The sequence below is a fragment of the Arachis hypogaea genome, chromosome 19 (genome assembly GCF_003086295.3).
Source record: "Arachis hypogaea cultivar Tifrunner chromosome 19, arahy.Tifrunner.gnm2.J5K5, whole genome shotgun sequence".
In the NCBI taxonomy this organism is placed as follows: domain Eukaryota; kingdom Viridiplantae; phylum Streptophyta; class Magnoliopsida; order Fabales; family Fabaceae; genus Arachis; species Arachis hypogaea.
The window spans coordinates 83693715-83718137 of record NC_092054.1 but is presented as its reverse complement, the minus strand read 5'-3'; the positions used below and the strand labels follow the sequence as shown (position 1 = coordinate 83718137).

Sequence of the window (24423 nt, the reverse complement as noted above, 5' to 3'; positions counted from 1 at the left end):
AATTGAGGGACTTGAGCAAAAATCAGATTCAGAGGTTAAAGAAGGACTGCAGATGTTGTTGGATTCTGACCTCCCTACACTCAAAGTAGATTTTCTGGAGCTACAAGAATCCAAATGGCGCTCTCTCAATTTCGTTGGAAAGTAGACATCCAGGGCTTTCCGGCAATATATAATAGTCCATACTTTGCCTGAGTTTAGACAATGCAAACTGGCATTTAACGCCAGCTCTCTGCCCTATTCTGGAGTTAAACGCCAGAAACAGGTTGCAAAACAGAGTTAAACGCCAGAAATAGGTTACAAACTAGCATTCAACTCCAAGGAAGACCTCTACACGTGAAAGCTTTCTGCATCATTTACTCATTTCTGCACAAGCACACACAAAGTGGGCCTGGAAGTGAATTTCTGCATCATTTACTCATTTCTGTAATCCTAGTAACTAGTTTAGTATAAATAGAAATTTTTACTATTGTATTTACATCTATCTTTGGATCTGATCTTTGATTAGTTTTATGCTATCTTAGACCTTTAGGGAGGTTGGCCATTCGGCCATGCCTGGACCTTGTTCTTATGTATTTTCAACGGTAGAGTTTCTACACACCATAGATTAAGGTGTGGAGCTCTGCTGTTCCTCATAAAGTAATGCAAAGTACTATTTCTATTCAATTCAAGCCTATTTCTTGTCTAAGATATTCATTCGCACATAAGAACATGATGAATGTGATGATTATGTGACGCTCATCATCATTCTCACTTATGAATGCGTGCCTGACAAACACTTCCGTTCTACATGCAAACAAGCTTGAATGTGTATCTCTTAGCCTTCTGATCGTGAGATCAGAGTCTTCGTGGTATAGGCTAGAACTATTGGTGGCCATTCTTGAGGTCCGGAAAGTCTAAACCTTGTTTGTGGTATTCCGAGTAGGATCCGGGAAGGGATGGCTGTGACGAGCTTCAAACTCGCGAGTGCTGGGCGTAGTGACAGACGCAAAAGGATTACTGAATCCTATTCCAGTATGATCGAGAATCGACAGATGAATAGCCGTGCGGTGACAGCGCATCTTGGACCATTTTCACTGAGAGGATGAAAAGTAGCCATTGACAACGGTGATGCGCTACACAAAGCTTGCCATAGAAAGGAGTGGGAATGATTGGATGAAGACAGCAGGAAAGCAGAGGTTCAGGAGGAATGAAAGCATCTCTATACGCTTATCTGAAATTCTCACCAATGACTTACATAAGTATCTCTATCCCATTTTATGTTTTATTTATCTTTTAATTATTAAAACTCTATAACCATTTGAATCTGCTTGACTGAGATTTACAAGGTGACCATAGCTTGCTTCAAGCCGACAATCTCCGTGGGATCGACCCTTACTCACGTAAGGTTTATTACTTGGACGACCCAGTGCACTTGCTGGTTAGTTGTGCGAAGTTGTGACGAAGTGTGTGAATTATGTTCCGAGCACCAAGTTTTTGGTGCCGTTGTTAAGGATCACAATTTCGTGCACCAAGTTTTTGGCACCGTTGACGGGGATTGTTCGAGTTTGGACAACTGACGGTTCATCTTGTTACTCAAATTAGGTAATTTTATTTTATTTTTAAGCTTTTTATTTCTTATTTTCGAAAATAATACAAAAAAAAATTTCTTCTTTTTCTTTTTTCCCAAAATAGTTTTCTAAAAAACCAAAAAAAATTAACAAAATCATAAAAACCAAAAATTTTTATGTTTCTTGTTTGAGTTTAGTGTCAATTTTTAAGTTTGGTGTCAATTGCATGTTTTTAAAATTTGTGCATTCTTCGAAAATTCATACATGTGTTCTTCATGATCTTCAAGTTGTTCTTGATGATTTTCTATGTTTGATCTTTAATTTTTCTTGCTTTGTGTCTTTTCTTGTTTCTCATATGCATTTTCAATTTGTTATTGTCTAAAGTTTGAAAATTTCTAAGTTTGGTGTCTTGCATGTTTTTCTTTTCTTAAAAATTTTCAAAAATAAGTTCTTGGTGTTCATCTTGACATTCAAAGTGTTCTTGCATGCATTAGTTGTTTTGATTCATAAATTTCATGTTTTGTTTCAATTTTGTGTTTTTCTCTCTCTTTATTAAAAATTCAAAAATAAAAAAAATATCTTTCCCTTATTCTCTCATAAATTTTCGAAAATTTGGTTTGATTTAGTCAAAAAGTTTTTAAATTTAATTGTTTCTTATGAGTCAAATCAAATTTTCAATTTAAAAAATTCTATCCTTTTCAAATCTTTTTCAAAAATCAAATCTTTTTCATTTTTTCTTTCATAATTTCGAAATTTTCAAAATTTATTTTCAAAATATTTTTCTTATTTCCATTTCATATTTTCAAAATCCTTGCTAACAATTAATGTGATTGATTCAAAAAAATTTTAAAGTTTGTTACTTGCCTATTAAGAAAGGTTCAATCTTTAAATTTTAAAATCATATCTTTTTGTTTCTTGTTAGTCAAGTAACCAACTTTAATTTTCAAAATCAAATCTTTTTAAATTTCTTTTTCAAATCTTTTTCAAAATAAATGTCAATCACATCTTTTTCAAAATCAACTTCAAAATCTTTTCTAACCTCTTATCTTTTCAAATTGATTTTCAAATCTTTTTCAAATTAATCCTATCTTTTAATTGATTCTTATCTTTTTCAAAACTACCTAACTAATTCTCTCTCTCTAATTTTCGAAAATCACTTCCCTCTTTTTCAAAATTCCTTTTTCATTGACTAATTATCTTAAATTTCAATTTAATTTTATTTTCCTTTTCAATTTTCGAATTTTAACTTTAATTTTAAGTTAAAAACAAAAATATTTTTTTATTTTTTATTTTCGAATTCTTCCATCTCCTTCTAATTATTTATTTATTTACTAACACTTCTCTTCTACTAAAATTCGAACCAACTCTTCTCCTCTGTGTTCGAATTCTTATCTTTTCTTTCTTCCATCCTTCTCTTCTTATACTCATATAAGGAATCTCTATACTGTGACATAGAGGATTCCATATTTTCTTTTCTGTTCTCTTCTTTTTCATATGAGCAAGAACAAGGATAAGAACATTCTTGTTGAATCTGATCCTGAACTTGAAAGGACTCAAAAGAGGAAGCTAAGGGAAGCTAAAGCACAACTCTCTGGAGAAAATCTGACAGAAATTTTCGAAAAAGAAAGAGACATGACCGAAAATAATAACAATGCAAGGAAGATGCTTGGTGACTTTACTGTACCAAATTCCATTTTACATGGAAGAAGCATCTCAATCCCTGCCATTGGAGCAAACAATTTTGAGCTAAAGCCTCAATTAGTTTCTCTGATACAACAGAATTGCAAGTTTCATGGACTTCCATCAGAAGATCCTTTTCAGTTCTTAACTGAATTCTTGCAGATCTGTGATACTGTTAAGACCAATGGGGTTGACTCCGAGGTCTACAAGCTTATGCTTTTCCCGTTTGCTGTAAGAGACAGAGCTAGAATATGGTTGGATTCTCAACCTAAAGATAGCCTGAACTCTTGGGATAAGCTGGTCACGGCTTTCTTAGCCAAGTTCTTTCCTCCTCAAAAGCTTCGTAAGCTTAGAGTGGATGTTCAAACCTTCAGACAGAAAAAAGGTGAATCCCTCTATGAAGCTTGGGAGAGATACAAGCAACTGACCAAAAAGTGTCCTTCTGACATGCTTTCAAAATGGACCATCCTGGATATATTCTATGATGGTCTGTCTGAATTATCTAAGATGTCATTGGACCATTCTGCAGATGGACCAATTCACCTAAAGAAAATGCCTGCAGAAGCTCAGGAACTCATTGACATGGTTACAAATAACCAGTTCATGTACACTTCTGAAAGGAATCCTGTGAGTAATGGGACGCCTCTGAGGAAAAGAGTTCTTGAAATTGATACTCCGAATGCCATATTGGCTCAGAATAAAATATTGACTCAGCAAGTCAATATGATTTCTCAGAGTCTGAATGGATTGCAAGCTGCATCCAACAGTACTAAAGAAGCATCTTCTTAAGAAGAAGTTTATGATCTTGAGAACCCTGCAATGGCAGAGGTGAATTACATGGGAGAACCCTATGGGAATACCTATAATCCCTCATGGAGAAATCATCCAAATTTCTCATGGAAGGATCAACAAAAGCCTCAACAAGGCTTTAATAATCGTGGAAGAAACAGGTTTAGCAATAGCAAGCTTTTTCCATCATCCACTCAGCAACAGACAGAGAATTCTGAGCAGAATCCATCTAGCTTAGCAAATATAGTCTCTGATCTATCTAAGGCCACTTTAAGTTTCATGAATGAAACAAGGTCCTCCATTAGATATTTGGAGGCACACGTGGGACAGCTGAGTAAAAGAGTCACTGAAACCCCTCCTAGTACTCTCCCAAGCAATACAGAAGAGAATCCAAAAAGAGAGTGCAAGGCCATTACCTTACTTGGTATGGCCGAACCCAAAGAGGAGGAGGAGGACGTGAATCCTAGTGAGGAAGACCTCCTGGGACACTCAGTGACCAATAAGGAGTTTCCCTTTGAGGAACCAAAGGAATCTGAGGCTCATCTAGAGACCATAGAGATTCCATTGAACCTCCTTCTGCCCTTCATGAGCTCTGATGAGTATTCTTCCTCTGAAGAGGATGAAGACATTACTGAAGAGCAAGTTGCTAAATACCTTGGTGAAATCATGAAGCTGAATGCCAAGCTATTTGGTAATGAGACTTGGGAAGATGAACCTCCCTTGCTCACCAATGAACTAAATGCATTGGATAGGCAGAAATTACCTCAAAAGAAACAGGATCCTGGTAAATTCCTAATTCCCTCTAACATAGGCACCATGACCTTTGAGAAGGCTCTGTGTGACCTGGGGTCAGGAATAAACTTAATGCCACTCTCTGTAATGGAGAAACTTGGGATCTTTGAGGTGTAAGCTGCCAGAATCTCTTTAGAGATGGCAGACAACTCAAGAAAATAGGCTTATGGACAAGTAGAGGACGTGTTAGTAAAGGTTGAAGGCCTTTACATCCCTGCTGATTTCGTAATCCTAGACACTGGAAAGGAGGAGGATGAATCCATCATCCTTGGAAGACCCTTCCTAGCCACAGCAAGAGCTGTGATTGATGTGGACAGAGGAGAGTTGGTCCTCCAATTGAATGAGGACAACCTTGTGTTTAAAACTCAAGGATCTCCTTCTATAACCATGGAGAGGAAGCATGAAAAGCTTCTCTCACTGTAGAGTCAACCAAATCCCCCACAGTCAAACTCTAAATTTGGTGTTGGGAGGCCATAACCAAACTCTAAGTTTGGTGTTGAACCCCCACATTCAAACTCTAAGTTTGGTGTTGGGAGGTTCCATTAATGCTCTGAATATCTGTGACCTCCATGAGAGCTCACTGTCAAGCTATTGACATTAAAGAAGTGCTTGTTGGGAGGCAACCCAATGTTATTTAATTATATCTATTTATTTTCTATTGTTATTTTATGTTTTTTTAGGTTGATGATCATGTGGAGTCACAAAAACTACTGAAAAATCAAAAACAGAATGAAAACAACTTTAAAAATAGCTCACCTTGGAGGAAGAACTTACTGGCATTTAAACGCCAGTAAGAAGCATCAAACTGGCGTTTAACGCTAGAACAGAGCATGGAAGTGGCGTTAAACGCCAGAAACAAGCAGCAAGCTGGCGTTTAACGCTAGGATTGCACTGCAAGGGCGTTTACACGCCTAATAGGAGCAGGGATGATACATCCTTGGCCCCTTTGGATCTGTGGACCCCACATGATCCCCACCTACCCCACCTCTTCTTCTCTCCTCTTCACACCTTTCCATAATACTCTTCTATAAATACACTTCACCAATCACCTCATTCTCTCTTCCCCATCTCCTCTTCACCACTCTCCCCTCCCAAACCTACCCACACATGGCCAAACCACTCACCTCCCTCCATCTCCTCCATTTTCTTCTTCTTCTACTACCTTCTTCCTTCTTTTGCTCGAAAACGAGCAAACATTTTAAGTTTGGTGTGGTAAAAGCATTACTTTTTATTTTTCCATAACTATTTATGGCACCTAATGCCAGAGAAACCTCTAGAAAAAGGAAAGGGAAGACAAAAGCTTCCACCTCCGAGTCATGGGAGATGGAGAGATTCATCTCAAGGGTCCATAGCTCAGTAGTAGAGCATTTGACTGCAAAACAAGAGATCATGGACCTCAACAAGAGCATGAGGAAATTCCTCACTATGAAATCCCTGAGATGCCTCAGGGGATGCACTTTCCTCCACAAAACTATTGGGAGCAAATCAACACCTCCCTAGGAGAATTAAGCTCCAACATGGGACAACTAAGGATGGAGCACCAAGAGCACTCCATCATCCTCCATGAGATTAGAGAAGATCAAAGAGCTATGAGAAAGGAGCAACAAAGACAAGGAAGAGACATAGAGGAGCTCAAGAGCACCATTGGTTCTTCAAGAAGAGGAAGACGTCACCCTCACTAAGGTGGACCCATTCCTTAATCTCCTTGTTCTTATTTTCTGTTTTTCGTTTATTATGCTTCATGTTGATTTATGTTTGTGTCTTTACTATATGATCATTAGTGTCTAAGTGTCTATGTCTTAAAGTTATGAATGTCCTATGAATCCATCACCTCTCTTAATTGAAAACTGTTCTAAAAACAAAAGAACAAGAAGTACAGGATTTCGAATTTATCCTTGAAACTAGTTTAATTATTTTGATGTGGTGACAATACTTTTTGTTTTCTGAATGAATGCTTGAACAGTGCATATGTCTTTTGATATTGTGGTTTATGAATGTTAAATATATTGACTCTTGAAAGAATGATGAAAAAGGAGAAATGTTATTGATAATCTGAAAAATCATAAAATTGATTCTTGAAGCAAGAAAAAGCAGTGAATACAAAAGCTTGCGAAAAAAAAAAGAAAAAAGAAAAATGGCGAAAACAAAAAGAGAGAGAAAGAAAAAGAAAAAGCAAGCAGAAAAAGCCAAGAGCTCTTTAAACCAAAAGGCAAGAGCAAAAAGCCAATAGCCCTTAAAACCAAAAGGCAAGGGTAATAAAAAGGATCCAAGGCTTTGAACATCAGTGTATAGGAGGGCCTAAAGGAATAAAATCCTGGCCTAAGCGGCTAAACCAAGCTGTCCCTAATCATGTGCTTGTGGCGTGAAGGTGTCAAGTGAAAACTTGAGACTGAGCGGTTAAAGTCAAGGTCCAAAGCAAAAAAAGAGTGTGCTTAAGAACCCTGGACACCTCTAATTGGGGACTTTAGCAAAGCTAAGTCACAATCTGAAAAGGTTCACCCAGTTATGTGTCTATGGCATTTATGTATCCGGTGGTAATACTGGAAAACAAAGTGCTTAGGGCCACGGCCAAGACTCAAAAAGTAGTTGTGTTCAAGAATCAACATACTGAACTAGGAGAATCAATAACACTATCTGAATTCTAAGTTCCTATAGATGCCAATCATTCTGAATTTCAATGGATAAAGCGAGATGCCAAAACTATTCAAGAGGCAAAAAGCTACTAGTCCTGCTCATCTGATTGGAGCTAAGTTTCATTGATATTTTGGAATTTATAGTATATTCTCTTCTTTTTATCCTATTTTATTTTTAGTTGCTTGGGGACAAGCAACAATTTAAGTTTGGTGTTGTGATGAGCGGATAATTTATACGCTTTTTGGCATTGTTTTTACATAGTTTTCAGTATGATTTGATTAGTTTTTAGTATATTTTTATTAGTTTTTAAATAAAAATCACATTTCTGGACTTTACTATGAGTTTGTGTGTTTTTCTGTGATTTCAGATAATTTCTGGCTGAAATTGAGGGACTTGAGCAAAAATCAGATTCAGAGGTTGAAGAAGGACTGCAGATGCTGTTGGATTCTGACCTCCCTGCACTCAAAGTAGATTTTCTGGAGCTACAGGAGTCCAAATGGTGCACTTTGAATTGCATTGGAAAGTAGACATCCAGGGCTTTCCAGAAATATATAATAGTCTATACTTTTTCCAAGTTTAAATGACGCAAACTGGCGTTGAACGCCAGTTCTCTGCCCTATTCTGGAGTTAAACGCCAGAAACAGGTTGCAAAGCAGAGTTAAACGCCAGAAACAGGTTACAAAATGGTGTTCAACTCCAAGGAGGACCTCTACACGTGAAAGCTTCAATGCTCAGCCCAAGCACACACCAAGTGGGCCCGGAAGTGAATTTCTGCATCATTTACTCATTTCTGTAACCCTAGTAACTAGTTTAGTATAAATAGAACTTTTTACTATTGTATTTACATCTATCTTTGGATCTGATCTTTGATTAGTTTTATGCTATCTTAGACCTTTAGGGAGGCTGGCCATTCGGCCTTGCCTGGACCTTGTTCTTATGTATTTTCAACGGTAGAGTTTCTACACACCATAGATTAAGGTGTGGAGCTCTGCTGTTCCTCATGAAGTAATGCAAATTAATATTATTTTTCTATTCAATTCAAGCCTATTTCTTCTCAAAGATATTCATTCGCACACAAGAACATGATGAATGTGATGATTATGTGACGCTCATCATCATTCTCACTTATGAACGCGTGCCTAACAAACACTTCCGTTCTACATGCAAACAAGCTTGAACGTGTATCTCTTAGCCTTCTGATCGTGAGATCAGAGTCTTCGTGGTATAGGCTAGAACTATTGGCGGCCATTCTTGAGTTCTGGAAAGTCTAAACCTTGTCTGTGGTATTTAGAGTAGGATCCGGGAAGGGATGGCTGTGACGAGCTTCAAACTCGCGAGTGCTGGGCGTAGTGACAGACGCAAAAGGATTACTGAATCCTATTCCAGTATGATCGAGAACCGACAGATGAATAGCCGTGCGGTGACAGCGCATCTTGGACCATTTTCACTGAGAGGATGGGAAGTATTCATTGACAATGGTAATGCCCTACACAAAGCTTGCCATAGAAAGGAGTGGGAATGATTGGATGAAGACAGTAGGAAAGCAGAAGTTCAGGAGGAACGAAAGCATCTCTATACGCTTATCTGAAATTCTCACCAATGACTTACATAAGTATCTCTATCCCATTTTACGTTTTATTTATCTTTTAATTATTAAAACTCTATAACCATTTGAATCCGCCTGACTGAGATTTTCAAGGTAACCGTAGCTTGCTTCAAGCCGACAATCTCCGTGGGATCGACCCTTACTCACGTAAGGTTTATTACTTGGACGACCCAGTGCACTTGCTGGTTAGTTGTGCGAAGTTGTGACGAAGTGTGTGAATTACGTTCCGAGCACTAAGTTTTTGGCGTCGTTGTTAAGGATCACAATTTCGTGCACCAAGGACCACGCCTTCCTAAGTCATCATCCTACACAACATTCAAGTGGGTAAAACTCTTATCCCTAAGCTTTACTTTCTCACTTGAATATGGTTTGATTGAAAATGATGGTCAACTTAGAGCTCTTTGTGGAGTTAAGAGTAGGAAAGAGTTGTGTAGTGGTTGGAAACATTGACGTGGCGGAAATTGGCGAGTTAAGAAATTATTATAAGAGATACGTTGCAAGTACAGTCCTTAACCAACCAAAAATCTGTTTATCAATTTAGAAGGGTTGTCACAAAATTAAAATTAAAATTAAAATACTAGGAGTATGAATCCCAGGTCGTCTCCCAACGAGTTGCAAAAAGATGTGCTACTGTATTAATCAGATGTTTTCAAAAATAGTTTGAGTTGATAAACAGGAAATTAAATTGGAGAATTTATGTAATTTTAAATAAAAACCTTGACTGGGAGTAGATTAGTTGGAAGCCCTATTCTTGTTGGAGTACTCTCAAGATTAATTGATAATTGAAGGTTGTTCTGTTTAGTTACCCTTTTACTAGGTAGAGGAAAGTCAAGCAAGTTGGAAAGCTATTTCTAGTCACAAGTCCTAATCCTCTCCCTTGAGAAGGACTAGTGTTAATGACTAGAGGGCGATCCAACAATAAATCCAATTATAATTTTTCTCTTGAGTAATCCAACTCAAGGTTTCCTTTCAATCATCTCCCAATTAAGTTATGGAACTACTCGCTCATTATGAATGTAAATTTCACAAAATAAGGAAGAGAAATACTGAAAGACATAATAAATAATAATCAAAAGGATCAATTAAAAATAAAAATAATTCTTCTATAAATAAATTCTAGAAATAATCCAAGAGTAACTCTGAGTAAATAAAGGACATGAAAGAGTAAGTGACAAGTAAGGAAACAAACTAGAATGACGAAGTCTTGATGGAGGTAATAACTCTTCTCAATATCCCAATCCAAAAAGCAATAAAAATGAAAGACTAAGAACTATGAATGTGTAGAGAGAAAACCTAAAGGAGAGGTAAAATCAGATCTAAAACTAAAACTATGCGGAATAAATGTTGTTCTCTGTCTCTGCATGTTCTCTGGCTCTAATCTGCTTTTCTGGGCCGAAAATTGGTCAAAACAGGGCCCAAAATCGCCCCCAGCGAATTCTGCAGATTCTGCAGATCGCGCACGTCACGCGATCGCGTCATCCAGGCGTTCGCATCATCCAGCGTTTTGCCTTGCCACGCGTGCGCGTCGTCCACGCCTTCGCGTCACTGGTGCATTTTCCAATCCGTGCGGTCGCGTGAGCCATGCGTTCGCGTCACTGCAATTTCCTCTATGTCGCGCGGTCGCGTGATCCATGCGCCCGCGTCACTTCTCGCTGGTCATCTCCTTAGTTTCTTGTGTTCCTTCAATTTTTGCAAGCTTCCTTTCTAATTTCCAAGTCATTCATGCCCTATAAAGCCTGAAACACTTAACACACAGATCACGGCATCAAATGGAATAAAGGAGAATTAAAATACAAAATTAAAAGTCTCTAGGAAGCAAGTTTTCAACCATAAAGTATTTTTAGGAAGGAATTATAAATGCATGCTTATTTAATGAATAAGTGGGTAAAGATTTGATAAAACCACATAATTAAACACAATGTGAACCATAAAATAATGGTTTATCAACCTCCCCACACTTAGATATTAGCATGTCCTCATGCTTAGTTGAAGGAGATAAAATAAATGAGTAGGAACATGTAAAGCTCATGCAATGTAATGCAACCTATATATGTGAATGCAACTATATGATTTTTGTCCACTTGGTCAAAAGTAAATAAGCTCTTCAAGACAATCACAAATCAAATTCCACTAATTCAATTCTTATACAGTAAGAACAGATAAAAATGCAAGAAGGTAGCTCATGAATGCAGGGAACATAGAATTTAAGCATTGAACCCTCAATGATGATGTATGTATCACTACAAGATTTTTATTTATTTGTGGAGGTTTTTTTTCTTATTTGTGGAGGTTTATAACCCCCACCAAATGGTTTGTGGGAGTTTCTAAAACTCCCAAAATTTGAGGTGTCACGAGGTCTTTTGTGGGGGGTTTTTAAAAACCTCCACAATCTATTCAGTGGAGGTTTTATTTGTGCTTAGTGGGGGTTTTATATTGAACTTTTGTGGCAGTTTTAAATCACTTTTGTGACAGTTTAAAACCTCTACAAATTAATTTTTTAATTTAACACAAATTAGCTATTTTGTGAGATTTTCAAACCTCCACAAACCTTGTAGTTATTTATTTATTTTTAATTTCAAATCATTCATTAATCTCATTTCATTTAAATATTCTCAAATTAAAAATTTATTTTTTAATATCAAAATTTAAAAACTAAATCTTTTATAACACAATTTCTCAATATAAGATAACTATACATAAAATAATTCTCAATGTCAATAGTTCCAAACATAATTCCATATAGTATTGTTTTACATAACTATTACTGTTTTTCTTTAAAAAATAAAGCTAATGGAAACATTATACAGTCTACACAAACTCAAGATTTGGATAAAATCCTTCAAAGACACAAGCAAGAGTTCATCCATTTTTCTATAACTTGCCATCTGTTTTTTTATGACTGTCATCCATCTCTTAGGAAGAACCTCAGGAGTGCTGCCATCCATTATTTGCATGTAAAAAATACAACATATATTACAGAAAAATAGCATTATATAATTTATATTGGCAGAGTGCTAAATGGTGCTAGCCACTTCCTAACAAAACTCTATAAGACTATCATGGTATTACATATGGTACAAATCCCAGATTTTGGGTGTTATATATTACCTATGACCTCTCAAAATATATGCCTTGGTCCTCTCCCCTTATATCACCAATGCATAACTTAAACATTGTTAATTACTATAGAAGCCTCAACATTCCATCACCTATAAAATTTTTTATATACATAGAGATCACATACATCTACAACAAAATTTTCTAAGCTGAAATCACACAACACGATCAAAGAAACTAATAATATCCGCCAACAAACACTCCAAAAGAGCACAATAGTTTAGAGGAGAATAAAGATAATTACCGGCGAAAATGCTGCAAGGCACTTGATAATCATCTTCTTTACTGAGAACCGTTATCCGGTTCCCAGCGGCGACTGCAACTTGTTTGGCGGTAGGGGAAACAAACAACGACACCAATCTCCTGAGCTTCTTCAGCTGATTATACTCCCTCCACTTCTCCTTCACCTGACTCACACCTTATAACACAAAACCACCGCCAAATAACCATAAATAGAGATTCAACAAGCCAAAAGCGAACCAGAACTAAAGCTGTTAGGTGATTTGAGGGGAAAAATGCAAAAACGTACCTCGAACCGAAAGCAAAGAGCAGAAGCTCCCTGCAGTGCCATCATTGGCCTGAAAATTAGAGAAATAGAATGAATTGAGATGATCTAGAAGATTAGAGCATAAATCGGTAGAGAAAAGAAGAGATCTTGGTTGAACCTGGCGTTGCAGAGGAATGGAATGAATTTACATGGATATCACATGATTTGAAAATACTTCTTGCTGTATTACTGAAAGAAGATACTAGGACAGGAAAACATGACACCTGTTTCAATCCTGCACCAAACCAGAAAAATTGAAACAATGAACAATACGCGCATATATATGAAATTTTCTTGTGTTAGTCTTTCACGAGATGCCTAACAAATTTCTACAACTGTCAGCTAAATGAATAGTAAAATATAAGTATAAACGGTGCAAGAAAAGAACCTTTCCAGTTGAGTACTTTGCTGCTTCAAACTTCTCTGCTTGTGGCTTTGGAGAAGGATCTAATACGATGCCCTGACAAACACAAACAAGGGAAACTTTTACTGGGTAACTTGGTCAAAAACTCATTATATGGACCCACGTATGTGCAGAAAATGAAAAGAAATTCTCAGGAAGGTTTATATAAACAAGAACAAAATCTCCAGGTGTCGGTCACATAAGCAAGTCCATGATATATAATTTAAATAAATGTAAGGGTAACTTAAAATCAACAAACCTCTGGAGGATCAAATTTTTCACCAAGGTTGCTTAGCTTAGCATGGGCTTCAGCATAATCGTCGAAGAATGCTACCTGATCCTCAGCGTATTTCTCAGCATAAACCTTCAAGTTATACAGAAGTTTAATTTTATGTGCATTTGTAATAGTAGATTATTACTGCATTATTATCCAATTTTGTTTGTTATATATAATACTACTATATATTACTGCATTATTATCCACCTATAATAATTCCTTCTGGTTTTTGGCTGTAAAGTTTATATGGACGTGTCGTATGCTGTTTCAAAATATACACCTCCCATCTTGCTGCAAGCACTACTTTAAAAACTATTATTTAATCCTTTTTATTTATGTGCACCAATATTTATACAAATTAAATCAATCTTATTAAGTTTCATACCCTAATCATACATATAACATATCCTTTCGTATGTATAGTGGTATTACTATATTTTAATTAGTTGTGTGCAGCATTTAAATATCTTTTGTGTGTGTCTTTTGCTAAATACACATGGCTTGGCATTTTACTTTTTGGCAGAGTGTCAATGCGTTATTATTTATAAAATAATAATTAACTAAATAGGAGTAATTAATTAATTAAAGAAGGCACTAGTGTATGTATGTGGAGCGAAGAAAACCAGGCGAGTCTCCATTTTGGTCGTTGTGTTTGGAAAGAGTCACAATTCTGGTAGCTGTATCCATCACTGCAATAGCCCTGTTCTCATCTGCTGTGTTTCTTTCAATTCTCTATCTCGCAAACTTTGGATGCTTCTGTAATTACACCACAACAGACACATCAAATAAATAAAACAGGTTTTTAAATTTTTAATTTAATAACTCAGCCATCAACATTATAGAAACTTCTCATCTCATAACTTAATGGAAAGGAAAACCTCTATATATAACTCATGAATCCTATTTTACTACTTCATTCACATGTGGTAAGTTGACTCACCTAGCTGCTTCAAATCACGAAATCTACATAAATTTAAAACAAGATAAAGAAAAGTTAAAAGTAAGAGAGTTAAGTAGTAGAAGTAGTATATAGTTTGACTATGTGCACTTTATTTACAAAACTAACATGTTTTTGTTAGTTTTTACCAATGAAATGAATTAGCTATGAAATAAATCTCCTACTCTATCTAATAACAAAAGAAAAAAAATGTGTATATTAATTTAGTGTACCTGATCAGATAATTAAATAGCACGACTATTTGCATTTTATAGAACAAGAAATGTAATAGTAGATTTCTTTTTGTTGAAGGGAATTGAAGGGAAGAAGCGAACAAGAGAATCTGAAAAGGGAACCTAACCTTGCATTCTTCAGGGGAGAGGAAGTTGGGGACCATCACACGAGGGTGTTGTGAACCATAGCAAACCTCACACATTCCTAATCCAACCTTCTTTTCAGTTTCCTGTTTCAATTTCTGAATCCCATCCATTTTCACCTTGAAACTGATGCATACTTCACTTTCAAATTGACGCATAGACCTTGCAGTCAACGAAAAATGCTTCCATATTTCTGACAGGCTTCTCCAACAGTTGGAATGTAAACAACAGGAAGCAGATCCTCCATGTTATTATCAATAAGAAGCTTGTAAAACAACCTCTCATTCCTCTCCTGAAAAACAGAGTCAATGCAATGTCACATGTAAAATGGTGAAAAAGGATGATTGTTATAATTAAGAACCTTCTCATTAGTTCTTACAATAATAATATTGAATCTATTCATGAATTCACTTCGAATTGATTATTTCAAGAAATTTAGTATTATACTACTTACCAAGAACCTGCAGATAAATCACAAGTTTTAGTTACCAGGTAGTACCTATTTTTCATGACAAATAAAAGAGGATTTAAGGTAAAGTTCTTCATGCTTACATGAACTTTTGCTGTAGTCTAACGCTTAAAGAAGGATTATCACTTCATTATTTTTCCTGAAATCAAAGTCCTATACAACAACACACACCCTAACTCAAACTAACAATTAATCATGATAATATGACATATTTAACGAATTCAAAGCAATACCTCTACAATAGTTTCCGAACTAAATTCCTTCCTCCACTTGATCATGTTATCACACATTAGATTTGTTTTCCCGAAATTTCAGTAGTGTCTGAACCAAATTCCTTCCTTGCATTATAACAAATTTTGTCGCAAAATCAGTAAGCAAAAATATCAACACTAAGAACGCAGAAGGAGATCTCAAGTTACCATGTCGTAACCTCAAGAGACGCTTCGACGGAAGAGACAATGAGAAAAGAGATTGTCGAAGCACATGGTGGCATTGGCGCTAGCGGCAAGGAGATGAATCGCTGTGGTGGTGGCAGTGGCTATGGCGACGGCGGCTATGACTACAATTTAGGGTTTCGCTCCGTTGGGCTTGTTCACTCTCCCTCTCACTGGAAGCTAGCCCTATTTTGCGTCTTTGATATTAGCTTTGAGTGTTTAGGTGGGCTTTTGGCAATTTTGGGTGAGTGGCTATTTTAAAAATAATTTATTTGACAGTTTTTATTTAGGGGAGTTTTAAAAATTACTACAAATAAATGATGTTGAGGAGGTTTTCAAAAACTCCTACTATATAACCTCCACCAATCACTAAGAATCTTGTAGTGTATGCTCTAATCTCTCTAGTGTATAGGGTAATCACTCTATCCTTCTCTAATCATGCTTTCTAATTTTTGTTCTTCACCTAACCAGTCAACAACAATTAATATACCAATACAAACATCATGAGGTCTTTTCAAGGTTGTAATGAGGCCAAGGTAAGGGTAGGGATACATATATGGTTAAGTAAGCTTTATAAATTGAATCTTAAATTAACCTAAGCTTTAACCCACACATATGTACATTCTATATAACTTAAATCTCATACCTAGCTGCCCAAAATTTCCCTTTCACATTCCTTACTCATGTATCAACTTTTATTTTAATTTTATCATACATGCATTGATTTTTGAATTCTTAACTTAACATTGGGGTAATTTTGTCCCCTTATTTAATTATTGAATATTTTTGGATTTTTTTTTAACATAAATATAAAAATAAACATGGCTTATCAATGCATATATATTTTTGATTCTTATAGTTTCACATGAGTAGGTACCCAAATTTCCATTATATCATCATGACACATTCCCTCATTATCTTTTGTTCCCATAATTTTCCCATACATAATTAACACATAATTCTATCTTAAGCTAACTGGTGCACGAAATTGTGATCATCAACAATGGCGCCAAAGACTTAGAGCTCTTAAACGTGAATCACACTTTGTCACAATTCCGTACAACTAACCATCAAGTGCACTGGGTCGTCCAAGTAATAAACCTTACGTGAGTAAGGGTCGATCCCACGGAGATTGTCAGCTTGAAGCAAGCTATGGTCATCTTGTAAATCTCAGTCAGGCGGATTCAAATGGTTATGGAGTTTAAGGTGATGAAAATAAACATAAAATAAAGATAGAGATACTTATGTAATTCATTGGTGGATTTCAGATAAGCGTATGAAGATGCTTTGTTCCCCTTGAACCTCTGCTTTCCTATTGCCTTCTTCCAATCATTCATATTCCTTTCCATGGCAAGCTTTATGTTGGGCATCACCGTTGTCAATGGCTACATCCCGTCCTCTCAGTGAAAATGGTCCTGATGCTCTGTCACAACATCGGCTAATCAACTGTCGGTTCTCGATCATGTCGGAATAGGATCCATTGATCCTTTTGCGTCTGTCACACGCCCCACAATCGTGAGTTTGAAGCTCGTCACAGTCGTCCCTTCCCAGATCCTACTCGGAATACCACAAACAAGGTTTAGACTTTTCGGATCTCAGGAATGGCCGCCAATAATTCTAGCCTATACCACGAAGGTTCCAATCTTAGATTAGAAACCCAAGAGATACGCATTCAAGCCATTGCTAGTAGAACAGAGGTGGTTGTCAGGCACATGTTCATAGGTGAGAATGATGATGAGTGTCACGGATCATCACATTCATCAAGTTGAAGAACGAATGAATATCTTGGAGAAGAAATAGACTTGAGTTGAATAGAAAAACAATAGTACTTGTATTAATTCATGAAGAACAGCAGAGCTCCACACCTTAATCTATGGCGTGTAGAAACTCCACCGTTGAGAATACAAAAGAACAAGATCCAGGCATGGCCGTGAGGCCAGCCCCCAAATGTGTCTAAGATAGCATAAGACTTCTCAAAGATTCAAAGTATGAGGTCCTATTTATAGAGAACTAGTAGCCTAGGGTTTACAGAAATCAGTAATTAATGCAGAGATTTTCTTCCGGGCCCACTTGGTGTGTGCTTGGGCTGAGCATTGAAGCTTCCATGTGTAGAGACTTTTCTTGGAGTTAAACGCCAGCTTTTGTGCCAGTTTGGGCGTTTAACTCCAGCTTTTGTGCCAGTTTTGGAGTTAAACGCCAGAATTCTTGAGCTGACTTGGAACGCCTGTTTGGGCCGTCAAATCTCGAGCAAAGTATGGACTATTATATATTGCCGGAAAGCCCAGGATGTCTAATTTTCAACGCAATTGAGATCACGCCAATTGGGCCTCTGTAGCTCCAGAAAATCCACTTTGAGTGCAGGGAGGTCAGAATCCAACAACATCTGCAGTCCTTTTTCAGCCTCTGAATCAGATTTTTGCTCAGGTCCCTCAATTTCAGCCAGAAAATACATGAAATCACAAAAAAACACACAAACTCATAGTAAAGTCCAGAAGAGTGATTTTTATTTAAAAACTAATAAAAACATAATAAAAACTAACTAAAATATACTAAAAACATACTAAAAACAATGCCAAAAAGCGTATAAATTATCCGCTCATCACAACCCCAAACTTAAATTGTTGCTTGTCCCCAAGCAACTGAAAATCAAATAGGATAAAAAAGAAGAGAATATATAATGAATTACAAAAACATCTATGAAGATCAGTATTAATTAGATGAGCGGGGCTTTTAGTTTTCTGCTTCTGAACAGTTTTGGCATCTCACTTTATCCCTTGAAGTTCAGAATGATTGGCATCTATAGGAACTCAGAATCTAAATAGTGTTACTGACTCTCCTAGTTAAGTATGTTGATTCTTGAACACAGCTACTTTATGAGTCTTGGCCGTGGCCCTAAGCACTTTGTTTTCCAGTATTACCACCGGATATATAAATGCCACAGATACATAACTGGGTGAACCTTTTCAGATTGTGACTCAGCTTTGCTAGAGTCCCCAATTAGAGGTGTCCAGGGTTCTTAAGCACACTCTTCTTTTTGCTTTGGACCTCGACTTTAACTGCTCAGTCTCAAGTTTTCACTTGATACCTTCACGCCACAAGCACATGGTTAGGGACAGCTTGGTTTAGCCGCTTAGGCCAGGATTTTATTCCTGTAGGCCCTCCTATCCACTGATGCTCAAAGCCTTGGATCCTTTTTATCACCCTTGCCTTTTGGTTTAAAGGGGTATTGGATTTTTCTGCTTGCTTTTCCTCTTTTTTTCTTTTTTTTTTTGCAAGCTTTTCACTGCTTTTTCTTGCTTCAAGAATCAATTTTATGATTTTTCAGATCATCAGATAACATTTCTCCTTTTTCTTTCATTCTTTCAAGAGCCAACAATTTTAACATTCATAAACAATCAAATTCAAAAATATGCTCTGTTCAAGCATTCATTCAGAAAATCAATAGCATTGCCACCACATCAAGATAATTAAACTGTTTTAAAATTTGAAATTCATGCACTTCTTTTTCTTTTTCAATTAAAAATATTTTTCATTTAAGAAATGTGATGGATTTATTTTCATAGCTTTGAGGCATAGACATTTTTGACACTAATGATCATGTAATAAAGACACAAACATAAAGCACAATTTTTGAAAAACAGGAAAATAAAGAACAACGAAATTAAAGAACGGGTCCACCTTAGTGATGGCGGCTTGTTCTTCCTCTTGAAGATCTTATGGAGTGCTTGAGCTCCTCAATGTTTCTTCCTTGCCTTTGTTGCTCCTCTCTCATGGTTCTTTGATCTTCTCTAATTTCATGGGGGAGGATGGAATGCTCTTGGTGTTCCACCCTTAGTTGTCCCATGTTGGAACTCAATTCTCCTAGGGAGGTGTTGATTTGCTCCCAATAGTTTTGTGGAGGAAGATGCATCCCTTGAGGTATCTCATGGATTTCATGATGAGGAATTTTCTCATGCTCTTGATGAGGTTCTCTTGTTTTCTCCATCCTTTTCTTAGTGATGGGTTTGTCCTCATCAATAAGAATGTCTCCCTCTATGTCAATTCCAACCGAATTGCAAAGGTGACAAATGAGATGAGGGAAGGCTAACCTTGCCAAAGGAAAGGACTTGTCCGTCACCTTGTAGAGTTCTTGGGATATAACCTCATGAACTTCCACTTCCTCTCCAATCATGATGCTATGTATCATGATAGCCCGGTCTATAGTAGCTTCGGACCGGTTGCTAGTGGGAATAATTGAGCGTTGGATGAGCTCCAACCATCCCCTAGCCACGGGCTTGAGGTCATGCCTTCTTAGTTGAACCAGCTTCCCTCTTGAGTCTCTCTTCCATTGAGCGCCCTCTTCACATATGTCCATGAGGACTTGGTCCAACCTTTGATCAAAGTTGACCCTTCTAGTGTAGGGGTATGCATCTCCTTGCATCATGGACAAGTTGAATGCCAACCTTACATTTTCTGGACTAAAATCCAAGTATTTCCCTCGGACCATTGTAAGCCAATTCTTGGGATCCGGGTTCACACTTTGATCATAGTTCTTGGTGATCCATGCATTGGCATAGAACTCTTGAACCATTAAGATTCCGACTTGTTGAATGGGGTTGGTGAGAACTTCCCAACCTCTTCTTCGGATCTCATGTCGGATCTCCGGATACTCATTCTTTTTGAGTTTGAAAGGGACCTCGGGGATCACCTTCTTCTTGGCCACAACATCATAGAAGTGGTCTTGATGCACCCTTGAGAGGAATCTCTCCATCTTCCATGACTCGGAGGTGGAAGCTTTTGCCTTCCCTTTCCTCTTTCTAGAGGTTTCTCCGGCCTTTGGTGCCATAAATGGTTATGGAAAAACGAAAAGATATAGCTTTTACCATACCAAACTTAGAAGGTTGCTCGTCCTCGAGCAAAAGAAGAAAGAAGAGAGTAGAAGAAGAAGAAATAGAGGAGATGGAGTAGGCTTTGTGATTCAGCCAAGGGGGAGAAGTGTTGTTTAGGTTGTGTGAAAATGAATGAGTGAAGATGGGTTTATGTAGGGGTGAGAGGGGTGTGTATGGTTCGGCTATAGAGGGTGGGTTTGGGAGGGAAAGTGGTTTGAATTTGAATGGTGAGGTAGGTGGGGTTTTATGAAGGATGGATGTGAGTGGTGAAGAGAATGGTGGGATTTGATAGGTGAGGGATTTTTGGGGAAGAGGTATTGAGGTGATTGGTGAATGGGTGAAGAAGAGAGAGAGAGGTGGGGTAGGTGGGGATCTTGTGGGGTCCACAGATCCTGAGGTGTCAAGGATTTCTCATCCCTGCACCATGTGGCATGCAAAACGCCCCTTTCTGCCAATCCTGGCATTAAACGCCAGGCTGCTACCCATTTCTGGCGTTTAACGCCAGCTTCTTGCCCATTCTTGGCGTTAAACGCCAGTCTGGTGCCCTTTTCTGGCGTTAAACGCCCAGAATGGTGCCAGACTGGGCGTTTAACGCCCATTCTGCTACCCTTACTGGCGTTTAAATGCCAGTAAGTTTCTCCTCCAGGGTGTTCTATTTTTCATTCTGTTTTTCACTTTGTTTTTACTTTTTCAATTGTTTTTGTGACTTCACATGATCATCAACCTACAGAAAATATAAAATAACAAAGAAAAATAGAAATTTAACATAGAATAGTAACGATTGGGTTGCCTCCCAACAAGCGCTTCTTTAATGTCAATAGCTTGACAGTGGCTCTCATGGAGCCTCACAGATGTTCAGAGCAATGTTGGAACCTCCCAACACCAAACTTAGAGTTTGAATGTGGGGGTTCAACACCAAACTTAAAGTTTGGTTGTGGCCTCCCAATTCCAAACTTAGAGTTTGACTGTGGAGGCTCTGTTTGACTCTGTATTGAGAGAAGCTCTTCATGCTTCCTCTCCATGGTGACAGAGGGATATCCTTGAGCTTTAAACACAAGGGAGTCTCCATTCACTTGAATGATCAATTCTCCTCTGTCAACATCAATCACAGCTTTTGCTGTGGCTAGGAAGGGTCTGCCAAGGATGATGAATTCATCCATACACTTCCCAGTCTCTAGGACTATGAAATCAGCAGGGATGTAATGGTCTTCAACCTTTACCAAGACATCCTCTACAAGTCCATAAGCCTGTTTCTTTGAATTGTCTTCCATCTCTAGTGAGATTCTTGCAGCTTGTACCTCAATGATCCCTAGCTTCTCCATTATAGAGAGAGGCATAAGGTTTATGCTTGACCCTAGGTCACATAGAGCCTTCTCAAAGGTCATGGTGCCTATGGTACAAGGGATTGAGAACTTTCCAGGGTCCTGTCTCTTTTGAGGTAATCTCTGCCTAGTCAAGTCATCCAGTTCTTTGATGAGCAATGGAGGTTCATTCTCCCAAGTCTCATTACCAAATAACTTGGCATTTAGCTTCATGATTGCTCCAAGGTACTTAGCAACTTACTCTTCAGTAACATCTTCATCCTCTTCAGAGGAAGAATACTCATCAGAGCTTATGAAAGGCAGAAGTAAATTCAATGGAATCTCTATGGTCTCAGAATGAGCCTCAGATTCCCATGGTTCCTCATTAGGGAACTCCATGGAGGTCAGTGGGCGTCCATTGAGGTCTTCCTCAATGGGAATCACTGCCTCTTCCTCCTCTCCAAGTTCGGCCATGTGAGATGTGGTTATGGCCTTGCACTCTCTTTTTGGATTTTCTTCTGTATTGCTTGGAAGAGTGCTAGGAGGGAGTTTAGTAATTTTCTTACTCAGCTGACCCAATTGTGCCTCCAAATTTCTAATGGAGGACCTTGTTTCAGTCATGAAACTTTGACTGGTTTTGATTAGATTAGAGACAATGGTTGTTAAGTCAGAGGGGCTCTGCTTAGAATTCTCTGTCTGTTGCTGAGAAGATGATGGAAAAGGCTTGCCATTACTAAACCTATTTCTTCCACCATTGTTGTTGTTGAAACCTTGTTGAGGTCTCTGTCGATCCTTCCATGAGAGATTTAGATGATTTCTCCATGAAGGATTATAGGTGTTTCCATAGGATTCTCCCATGTAATTCACCTCTTCCATTGCTGGGTTTTCAGGATCATAAGCTTCTTCTTCAGAGGAAGCTTCCTTAGTACTGTCTGTTGCTGCTTGCATTTCAGACAGACTCTGAGAAATCATATTGACTTGTTAGGTCAATATTTTATTCTGAGCCAATATGACATTCAGAGTATCAATCTCAAGGACTCCTTTCTTCTGAGTTGTCCCATTATTCACAGGATTCCTTTCAGAAGTGTACATGAATTGGTTATTTGCAACCATTTCAATGAGTTCTTGAGCTTCTGCAGGCATCTTCTTCAGATGAAGAGATCCTCCAGCAGAGCTATCTAATGACATCTTGGATAGTTCAGACAGACCATCATAGAAGATTCCTATGATGCTCCATTCTGAAAGCATGTCAGAAGGGCACCTTCTGATCAATTGCTTGTATCTCTCCCAAGCTTCAAAGAGGGACTCACCATCCTTCTGTCTGAAGGTTTAGACTTCCACTCTAAGCTTACTCAATTTTTGAGGTGGAAAGAACTTTGCCAAGAAGGCATTGACTAGCTTTTCCCAAGAGTTCAGGCTTTCCTTAGGTTGTGAATCCAACCATGTTCTAGCTCTGTCTCTTACAGCAAGAGGAAAGAGCATAAGTCTGTAGACTTCAGGGTCAACCCCATTGGTCTTGACAGTGTCACAAATTTGCAGGAATTCAGCTAAGAACTGATGAGGATCTTCCAATGAAAGTCCATGAAATTTGTAATTTTGTTGCATTAGAAAAACTAATTGAGGCTTAAGCTCAAAGTTGTTTGCTCCAATGGCAGGGATAGAGATGCTTCTCCCATAGAAATCAGGAGTAGGTGCAGTAAAGTCACCAAGCACCTTCCTTGCATTGTTGCTGTTTTCGGCTGCCATGGTTTCTTCTTCTTTGAAGAGTTCTGTTAGGCCCTCTAAAGAGAATTGTTCTTTAGCTTCTCTTAGCTTTCTCTTCAAGGTCCTTTCAGGTTCAGGATCAGCTTGAACAAGTATGCCTTTATCTTTGTTCCTGCTCATATGAAAGAGAAGAGAACAAGAAAATAGGGAATCCTCTATGTCACAGTATAGAGATTCCTTGAGGTGTCAGAGGAAAAGAAGAATAGAAGGAGGAGGTGGAGAAGAGGGAATTCAAACTTATCAAGAGGGACAGAGTTCGAATTGCACCTTGATGAGGAGTCTTAGTCCTTTAAATAGAAGGATGTGAGAAGATGGGAAGAATTTTCGAAAATAATTTAAAAAGATTTTGAAATAATTAAAAAGAAATTTGAAAATTTGATTGAGATTTTCGAAAACTAAGATTGGGAAAGAAAAAAAGTGGTTTTTGAAAAAGATTTTGAAATTAGAAATTAAAAAGATATGATTGAAAATTAATTTTGAAAAAGATGTGATTGAAAAGATATGACTGAAAAGATATGATTAAAAATAAATTTAGAAAAAGAAATTTTTTTAAAAAAAATAAAGTTGATTACTTGACTAACAAGAAATTAAAAGATATGATTCTAAAATTTAAAGTTTGATCCTTTCTTAATAGGCAAGTAATAACTTGAAAATTTTTGAAGTAAATCTTGAATTGAAGCAAGGATTTTTGAAAATAGTAAAAATAAATATAAAATGGAAAGAAATTGATTTTGAAAGAGATATGATTGAAAAGATATGATTTGAAAAAGATTTGATTTTGAAAAATTATGAAAACTTGAAAAAAATGTGAATTAAAAACAAAATCTTCCCTCTAGTGTCATCCTGGCGTTAAACGCCCAGAATGGTGCCCATTCTGGCGT

The 24423-nt window shown here is 37.4% G+C and overlaps 2 non-coding genes across 2 annotated transcripts; one reads left to right on the top strand and one right to left on the bottom strand.

The window, feature by feature from the left end:
• Positions 1 to 3572: 3572 nt before the first annotated feature.
• LOC112780954 (small nucleolar RNA R71) lies at positions 3573 to 3680 on the bottom strand. Its single transcript, XR_003191758.1, has one exon. It is a non-coding gene; the product is annotated as a small nucleolar RNA R71 (small nucleolar RNA).
• A 19340-nt stretch (positions 3681 to 23020) lies between these two features.
• LOC112781948 (small nucleolar RNA R71) lies at positions 23021 to 23128 on the top strand. Its single transcript, XR_003192693.1, has one exon. It is a non-coding gene; the product is annotated as a small nucleolar RNA R71 (small nucleolar RNA).
• The last annotated feature ends 1295 nt before the right edge of the window (positions 23129 to 24423 follow it).